At 37.2% G+C, this 8061-nt stretch overlaps 1 long non-coding RNA gene across 1 annotated transcript in view; it reads right to left on the bottom strand.

Moving 5' to 3' along the window:
* Positions 1–532: 532 nt before the first annotated feature.
* The window catches only part of LOC140152305 (uncharacterized), a 31927-nt gene continuing 24398 nt past the window's right edge, over positions 533–8061 (bottom strand). Inside the window, exons 2-4 of the long non-coding RNA XR_011859016.1 lie at positions 1690–1810; positions 1353–1480; positions 533–1231 (exon numbers count right to left, since the gene is read on the bottom strand). This is a non-coding gene — a long non-coding RNA (uncharacterized lncRNA). The remainder of the gene's footprint in view (positions 1232–1352; positions 1481–1689; positions 1811–8061) is intronic.

Genomic DNA, 8061 nt, shown 5'->3' with positions numbered 1-8061 from the left:
GATATTGTTTCTTCTGGGTGTTTCTTACCATAACCACATATACTTTTTAGATTAGATTAGGGGGAGAGCGCAATAATTTCAAGCTAAACGTTCCAGGTACTCTTTTGGGCAATTACAGTTCGTTATAGGTACTCGTATACGTTTACAACGTCTGTAGTATCAGCATGAAATCAAGTGAAATGTTGCTTTTAACAAACATTCTGCACCTGCATTGCAGCATATAGACTGATAAATAGGCCTAATAATATGTTTTGTCTTGTCGTTTTCTGAAACACATAATTAATTTTGTACCGAAATATAGTTTTAGTAAACAATATAATTTATACAGATAATCCGAATCATTTAACAATGTTATAAATGAAGAAGGGGAGCAAAGAAAATTTAGCTGATTCGAACCGGCGACTTCGGTAGTTTTTGCGAGCGCGGTGCTTTACCATCTGAGCTCTCCAGCATACATCATGGCGGTGATCCCAATTTTCGCTTCCCAGGTTGTATCGTATGGGAGTGATCCCGATCACCAATATACCAGGGCGCTGGTCAGAGCCATTAAGGTCGTGTGGCCGAGGCCGAGGATCACCGCCCAGCCGGGCTGCATATTTCAGATGAGCTCAGATTTTAGAACACTGGACTCGCAGTCGCCGGTTCGAAACCCGCTTCAGCCAAAGTTTCTTTGCTCCCTTTCTTCATCGCTCTTGGTATCTATTCTATTCGAAGGTTCAGCACTAAATAACGTTTCGGCAATGCGTGTATGGAAACAATATTTTGTGTGTCCCATTTGCCAATTTCAGATCATAATGACAATGAACTTGGAAAACTTGAAAGAAAGCCGAAATGAACTTCTTATTTTTTGTTCCACTAATGGACACATTAGTACTTAGCAAGTACATAAACTATGCAGACGATGACATTTTGGGGTGCATATTTCATGAATATGCACGTTCAGCCATGTTAGTTGCCCTGATTTTGTTGACACAAATCTACTCATTCGATTCGCTAGGTTTGATTCAATAGCTTTGAATTTCTACAAAGACGAGAAAATATATATAATAAACTGTATCCTGTCTGAACCATCAACATGGTAGAAATCTCCCTCAGTGGCACCTCCTTCGGACTGGTGTTCGCGTGCATGGTTGAGATCACGATGCTATCCGACGCGACAGCAACCAAAAGTCCATTCTAACACGCCGAAGTTGGTGCATCCCGCAGATACAATGTCAGTATCAGTGTTATCCTGTTTTTTTAGGAAAAGAAAGCAAGAAACAAAAATTACAAATAATGTTCCCTTTTTTTCATGATTAACAATGGCAATATATTCCCATTGTGTCACTTAAAGTTTTCACGAAGTTGATTACCTTCATTACACAGCTCGGTGATCCAGTACTACTAGATTCCAGAAACAGAGCTCAACCTTTCCGACCACCGCCTATCGATAACTTCATGTTGACGAAGCTTCGGTATTCATTTCTCCATCTGCTCCATTCTATGGCATCGAAAGGAAATAAAGAAGAAGAAGAAAAATAAAAAACAAAAAAAGAAATAGGTATTTGTTGAATTATTCCATTTGGCACACGAAAACTGTCCCGGAATACGCTTATCAACCGGTATGTCAAATGATGTTTCATGATATGGTATGAGGTGATTGCAATATATTCCCATTGTGTCACTTTAAGTTTTCACTAAGTTGATTACCTTCATTACACAGATCCAGTACTACTAGATTCCAGAAACAGAATAAGAGCTCAACCTTTCCGACCACCGCCTATCGATAACTTGACGAAGCTTCGGTATTCATTTCTCCATCTGCTCCATTCTATGACATCGAAAGGAAATAAAGAAGAAAAAAAAAACCCGGATAACGATTTAAGACAAAAAAAGAAATAGGTTGTTGAATTACGGTATTTCCATTTGTCAAAGGTATGTCCCGGGACGGGATACGCTTAGCAAACGGTATGTCAAATGTTGTTTTTCAAAAAGTTCATTTTCATGCATTCCGTATACAATATACCTGAAGATCGACCTTATTTCACATTTGACACTTCCAGTCTACACAACATACAAAGTACAATCACTTTGCTGATTAACGTTTTGTGAGGAGGCAGCCAACGAGCTGGCCGATTTTGGTTGTATTTTCATATGCATTTTAGAGTCATCTGAATCCACAAGACAATATACTATTTAAAAACAACTTTGTTTTCTACCACCATGGAATTTAAATGCAAAGAAAATAATTGCAACCAGTCAAAATCTAGGTGTGCGCATTGCACATAAGCTCGGCCGAAGGGAGTCGGCGATTTTCAAACAAAAACGTCCCGCCGCACACCTGAGGGAAATTGATATAGATGTTCCGCTATACCAATGGAAAAGGTTCTTTGAAAAGGAGTGTCACCAGAACAAACAATGGCGATACCTCAAGCTACCTTTACAATTGGGCTGGAGTTTTGTCTGTTCTTGACTGATGAAAACTTGTTATCAATGGCCTAACAAATAAAAGATGGTACTGAGTTCCCCGGCTATTTTTAATTCAAACGAACCGGATTTTACCTTGCCCCAACAGGCCCTGCGAAGCAAGAGCGCAGTTGCAAAACATTGGCAACCGGAATATTCTGCACTATATTCCATCACTATTACGCTGCATATAATTCCGTTGGCGTTGATGCTATTTTTGTTCTGTACATCTTGTATACATGGTATGTCTTGTCCAACAATGAACGTGTTTAAAAGTATTAAGTGTGTCATATTATTAAAAGAATAAAATCAATTTTGCCTTAACACATTATTTCTTCATTGATCATGTTGATGTTGATTGTCACGTTTTGAGCAAATTGGAATAGCATCTAGAACTCATAAATCGTTTCCAGTTTTAAACATATTATGGAATTCTTTCGAAATAAGGTGCTATTGCAAAGTAAAACCAACATTTATGGCCTGATAGTACAGAAATACAGAATTAGTAATAACTGGCAGTTTACTATGAGTCATTATATAAAAATAAACAAAGATATCATTTATCTTTAGCCTGAATACCTGCTATGTTGATATGTCTGCATCAAATTATCATTAGACATTGAGCCATTAACATAATATTTATTTATAAAAATCAACAATTAATAATATGCCGGAATATCTCAATGAAAACAATTGCAGTTGTATCAGAGGCAATGGGTCGGTTCAAATCAGTGATTTGTAATGCATAACAATGGCTTTTAATCCAGCAAATTTTGCAAATGCCCATTGTCATGCAGTTACATATGGATTGATTAACAGCTATTGGTTTAGTTACCACTTACCAGGTTTGATTGACAAGCCTATTGACAATTGACGATACAAAAACGTCTAGGCGTTTTGGTTTCGTATCGTATCTTTTGTTTGAGTTACAACAAGTGAGCAGATACTGATCAGGTACAGACACCCCAGAGGGATACAATGGATGTTGACTAAGAGATGTAAAATATATTCAGATTACAGATTTGATAAAAGAGCTAATTACGAAACAAATCAAAGATTGAACTGACTCAGTCTTGCTATGTATGTTTGTTTGTTGCTCCGCCGTAAATATAGAGAAAGTCTCTATGCACAAAGCGACTAAAATGATTTTTACTTTAGTTTCTTTTACTAGTGAATGTATTGTCGCATGTTGGATGTACTTTGTAAGGTAAACTCCACCTGTGGTATTGGTAGGAAGGTGTTAAGCCCAGTACATACCCGTTAAGTACATTATCACCAGGTAGGATGGCAGGTGGGCACAATGTTCACAGATGGCAGCTGGATTTATACATACAAATTCATTACAAACATAGGTATATATAGGTGCATTGCAGCTGAATGGGTGGTGGCTTGCCTATAGTTCTTTTGTACTTTTTCTGTTGTTATCATTCTTTGTAAGATCTTCGACGTGTGTTCTTTGTGGAAGGCTACTTATTTGGGGTTTTAAAGATATTTTTCTGTTATATAGTTCCTACAAAGTTACAAAACTAACGATATACCTTTTGATGTTGGTCAATGTCTGATGTCAGTGTACACATTACGCATTTCAAGCTTGGTCTAGTTAGCTATTTCATGATAAACGTGGCCATGTTCATGATGTTAGCGGAAACATTGGTCAGTGTCCCGAGTTAATGTATTCGTACTGCGATTTTGTTTTCGTTCCTAAAAATTCGTTCTATCTGATGGATGTTTATGTTTACCCCATTTTCTCCCCTCTTTTTGGTCTATATAGTTAAGAAATATAAGCCTATTTCGTTAAAACGATCGGTTTCTGTATTATCCGTAAGTTTCAACATACTAGTACATATACAATCTGCATGACCAGAATTTCAAGTTATCTCTGACTCTTGATAGCATTTTTGTACATGATGGATTTTATGTTGCATTGGGATGTGGCAGTCGTGGAAATATTATTGGTGTGTATTTCTACGACTTTGATACGCTTTATAGTTTACAGTAAAGTTGCAGTTTTAACCACCGTTTATCAGTGGGAGCTGGTAGCCTAATGGATAGAGTGTCCGTCTAGAGATCGGAAGGTCGTGGGTTCGATTCCCATGCCGGCACATTCCCTTGCTTTTTCAAGTTGGTTGGTCGGAATTTGTCTTTATTTGTTGTCTTGTTTAATTGTAACACTTTGGGTTGGTAAACTGTTCTTTCTTTCTTATGCTACATGCTTATAACAATATCAGTCAATATTCTTGTCAGAGTTCGACAATGTTTTGATATTCTTTAATTCAAAATATCAGGTTGAGATAAATCAAATATGATTGAAATGAGTACAAACATGCATAGGTTTTGATCCACTGTCAGTGACTGTCTATTATATTGCATAGACGATGCAGTCAGCGCTGTACCAACATAATTTGCCGAGTATGAATGTCATGATGTGGCGATTGAGGCACATATGGGACGCGAGTTTTTTGCTGCTGGCAAATTCACGGCCCGGCAGATTACACAGATGTATCTCGGGTTTCTATCTCAACAAAATCTAGATACGGGAGATTTACTCCACTGTTTGTAAAATCTTCACAAGTTATCCCATTTTAGCTTTTATAGTTTTAAATCTAGCGACTTGCCGTGTGCTGACGTATTACTTATTTTTGCAAGTTAGAAGAAAGTTCCGATACGAGGGCTTACGCTCGAATAAGACACTTATAGAATACATCTTGTAAGGAAACATATCTTGTTGTTTTCAAGTAGGCCTACCAAGTTGTTTGATGACTTTCTAATGCAGGCTACGCACTTTCTAAATACCTACTTGGTGTGTGCGGATTTATTACTTACTTTTAGGTCTATGTTCGAGAAAGTCTCACAATATGATGGCTTTAACTCGAATGAGAAACGTACAAAACATCTTTTAAAGATAAATATCTGCTTGTTTTCAAATATCAACTTTTTTGATGACTGTCTAATGCAGAAGTGAGATTTTTATGTTCAATAAAATGACACATTTTGGTTTCCGGAATTTGAATACTTTAGATGTGATCTCTAGTCGATGACTAGTTCCAAATACATAGAACATAATCAAAATATAATGTTCCAAAAGGTGGTGTACTACATTTGCAGTTAGGTTATGGCTAGAAATGATTGTAAATGATTTGAAAACCACATGTAGGCTAATGCATAATAATTATGTAATCTTTAACTCAATCCTTGGCTCCATACCCATTTGTTAAATTATTGTTTCCCAACATGACCCTAGATGACCTCATTCAAAACAAATTGTAACGATTTTAGGTGAATGCAAGAGAGATCAAAAGTGTTAAAATTGTCATATAATTATGCAAATACGGTATGTTGATTTTTCGGTTTTATTTTTTAAATTTCGAATTCAGCTATTGTAGTCTATAGAATAATGTTCCCAAATACATGCTTGCCCAATGCAATTCGTGATCGTTGCACGCAAGGTTGTATATACATTTCAAGTTATTTCACTTATATAAAAAAAAAAAGTGTCCATAGTGGCTCAGTACTGTTGAAATCTTTGATGTGGTTTCGTAAGTTATGTAAGTTGTCTGTTTCACCAAATTTGTAAAATATTCCATCTCATTGTCCCGGCTCATTGTCAATACCCATTGTATCCCTCTGTGCTGTCTGTACCTGATCAGTATCTGCTCACTTGTTGTAACTCAAACAAAAGATACGATACGATACCAAAACGCCTAGACGTTTTTGTATCGTCAATTGTCAATAGGTTTGTCAATCAAACCTGGTAACGCAAGAGGTTTGACAATAGGTGCTAATCAATCCTAAAATAGGCATTTACGAAAATGTTCGTATATCCATTGTTATGCAGTCCAAATGATTTGAATCGACATATCCAGTGCATGATCAATCAAATGGAATAAAATGGAGCGAGTAAAATGGAGTGAATTGACTCTTTCCGGAGTGAAATTCACTCTTAAATTAGTAAAAAAAGAGGGTGAAATTACTGAACTCTTAACCACAATAAGAGAGACAGCCGATTTCATGATAAAGCGATTAATTATTTAACAAATGATTTTGAAGGATTCAGCCCTAGCAAATAACCGTTAAACCAGTCTCTGAAATGTTTTGATCAATTACGTTGATTATGCCCCGACTACAGGATTCTGCCTTAATCTACGGTATCCTTTAAAGCTCTTTATCATAGAGAAGAAGCCGATCGTAAGTCTGTCAGTAATTAGTTTTAATTCATTAACTCACAAATGTCTGACGTAATATTTGGTGCTTTTTGTGACTCGACTTTCTGGCTTTTTCACCGATGTGATGATCTGTTCGTAACTTGCGCTTTCCCTGCCTTGTTGAATCGATTGGGTAAGTAATAATAGCGCTACGATTAGCCTGAGTCATTTGGACACTTATTTGAGCGTCTTATAAACCGGGAAACAATCTGGCTGGGAAGGGTAGTTGGTACAACCCTTTGTTTCTTTCTTTTAGCTTCTTTCATTCTTTATTCTACATGTTCTGAAGGCTCAGATTGCGTTCTTGTGATTTTGTTTGAGCACCGGACCTATCAGTCTCAGAGTGTATTTGCTTCCAGCTAATTTATTTCTTGGGATTACTTTCCTTCCTTCGTTGACTACCAATAGAGGTTATCCGTGTTAGCTGCATATCCTATCAGCGACTGTCAAACTTTGTTTAGGACTTTCCAAAGAAGTACCTGCATGTGCAACCATGACTATTTCAAAAAAAGCCCGCCAAAGTCATGCAGGTAACTCCGAGGTCGTGCATTGAATTGGTTTGAATGAGGATACTACGGGAACCAGCGCTTTTTGTTAGAAGTCACACATGAGTAAAGTGGGTAACCTCTATTCGGTCCATCTCACAACATAGCTACAACATGCGCAAGCTGGGTAGACTACTGCAAAATTTGCCTGAGTATGGTCCTTTCAGGATCCGAGCTTGTTACCAAAGGCCATTTAAAGACACTTTCCTGGTATTCAGGATTGAAATTGTTGAACTTTTGTGAACATTTTTGACATTCTTGCTCGTAGAATCTTCTTTTGCGGTACGGTGACTTAATACAAGGCGTGCCCCTTAACTTTGTGGGTATACATAATGCTCAAACCATTTAGCCCCTTTCGAGTTTCTCCTTCTGCACCTGGTGTGTGATTGAAAACCATGGCTCCAAAGTAGCAAACCTTCATTAGATTTCAGAGAAAAACAGTGATGATTTGTGAAGAGAATAACATTGGATTCATTCTAAAATCGTTTAAAAACCGTCGGTGCTTGAGGGAGTTATCTCACTGTGTGTCTATCAAGTTTATTCCATCTGCTCCATGGAAGGATGCAGTAAATTGCCTCGACTTGAATAACGCGGTGCGCTTCTGGGGATTCTGACTTTACAACGTGATGCTTCACGCTATGGGCATAAAGTTTCTTTTTCTTTTATATCCCCATGATTCGCCATTAATTCCATGAATTCTGTATGCAAAAATGATTCCCATGATTCACCAATAATTCTGTATACAAATGATAATTTGATATTCATGCTTTTGAAATTGGTAGTAGAGGCTACCTATCTCCTGAAAATATCTCTACTCTTTTAAAGTCACACATATAAATTTATATCTCTCTGGTACAACTCAAATTTTT

The sequence above is a fragment of the Amphiura filiformis genome, chromosome 1 (genome assembly GCF_039555335.1).
Source record: "Amphiura filiformis chromosome 1, Afil_fr2py, whole genome shotgun sequence".
Classification (NCBI taxonomy): domain Eukaryota; kingdom Metazoa; phylum Echinodermata; class Ophiuroidea; order Amphilepidida; family Amphiuridae; genus Amphiura; species Amphiura filiformis.
The sequence above is the reverse complement of the archived record's forward strand: the minus strand, read 5'-3'. Positions and strand labels throughout refer to the sequence as shown.